The sequence below is a fragment of the Galeopterus variegatus genome, unplaced genomic scaffold (assembly GCF_000696425.1).
Source record: "Galeopterus variegatus unplaced genomic scaffold, G_variegatus-3.0.2 Scaffold8512, whole genome shotgun sequence".
NCBI classification, from domain to species: domain Eukaryota; kingdom Metazoa; phylum Chordata; class Mammalia; order Dermoptera; family Cynocephalidae; genus Galeopterus; species Galeopterus variegatus.
This window is the reverse complement of record NW_007734623.1, coordinates 88,835-90,274: the sequence shown is the minus strand read 5'-3', so window position 1 is coordinate 90,274 and position 1,440 is coordinate 88,835. Positions and strand designations below refer to the sequence as shown.

Below are 1,440 nucleotides of genomic sequence, written 5' to 3'. Positions count from 1 at the left end.
CTACTCCCACTTTAATCATTACTAAATCTTATCTATTTGCTCTTCTAATTATCTTTTGATTTACTCACCTACCTGTCTCAACTGCCTTATCCTAATCCAAGCCCCAACTTTCCTTGTCTAGATGATTGCAGGAGACTTAAACTGGCCACTTCACCATGTTCATTCCTGTCCCTCTCTCCCGAAAGCAAATCATGCCATGAAAGTTTTCTTCCTTAAGACCTTTCAATAATTTACTCTTGTTCTTAGAATTAATTCCAAAATCTTTAGCATGGCCTACCTGGCGCCATCTCTTCTCCAGCCTCATTACATTATCCCCATTACCTGTGCTCTATATGTTTCAATCANGATGGTCCATAATAATCATATACATTGTATATTGACAAAATAAAAATTTAATGAAAAAAAAGATAAATAAAATGATAAACAAACAAACAAAAATATTCTATAGATAGTCTCAGCCTCACCAGTGCTGCTGCCCAGGACTGCTGAGCTGCCGTGCATCCACTGCCACCCACTCCAGACACAGAACACCCAATCATGGATAAAAGTGAGCTGGTGCAGAAGGCCAAACTGGCCAAGCAGGCTGAGAGATATGGTGATTTGGCAGCCTGCATGAAGTCTGTAACGGAGCAATGAGCTGAATTATCCAATGAGGAGAGGAATCTTCTCTCAGTTGCCTGTAAAAACGTCATAGGAGCCCATAGGTCATCTTGGAGGGTTGTCTCAAGTATTGAGCAAAAGACAGAAGGTGCTGAGGAAAAACAGCAAATGGCTCGAGAATACAGAGAGAAAATTGAGACCGAGCTAAGAGGTATCTGCAATGATGTACCATCTCTTTTGGAAAGGTTCTTGATCCCCAGCACTTTGCAAGCAGAGAGCGAAGTCTTCTATTTGAAAATGAAAGGAGACTACTGCTGTTACTTGGCTGAGGTTGCTGCTGGTGATGACAAGAAAGGGATCGTGGATCAGTCACAACAAGCATGCCAAGAAGCTTTTGAAATCAGCAAAAAGGAAATGCAGCCAACACATCCTATCAGATTGGGTCTGGCTCTTAACTTCTCTGTGTTCTATTATGAGATTCTGAACTCCCCAGAGAACGCCTGCTCCCTTGCAAAGACAGCTTTTGATGAAGCCATTGCTGAACTTGATACGTTAAGTGAAGAGTCATACAAAGACAGCACACTCATAACGCAACTACTGCGAGACAGCTTAACGTTATGGATCTCGGATACCCAAGGGGACGAAGCTGAAGCAGGAGAAAGAGGGGAAAGTTAAGCAGGCTTCCAACTTTTGTCTGCCTCATTCTAAAACTTACACAGTAGACCATTTGTCATCCATGCTGTCCCACAAATAACTTTTGTTTATGATTTATGACAGGTTTTGTTACTTCTATTTGAATTTCTATATTTCCCATGTGGTTTTTATGTTTAATCTTAGGGG

At 41.3% G+C, this 1,440-nt stretch overlaps 1 pseudogene; it reads left to right on the top strand.

Moving 5' to 3' along the window:
• The first annotated feature begins 513 nt into the window (after nt 1-513).
• On the top strand, nt 514-1,275 carry LOC103608514 (annotated as a pseudogene).
• The last annotated feature ends 165 nt before the right edge of the window (nt 1,276-1,440 follow it).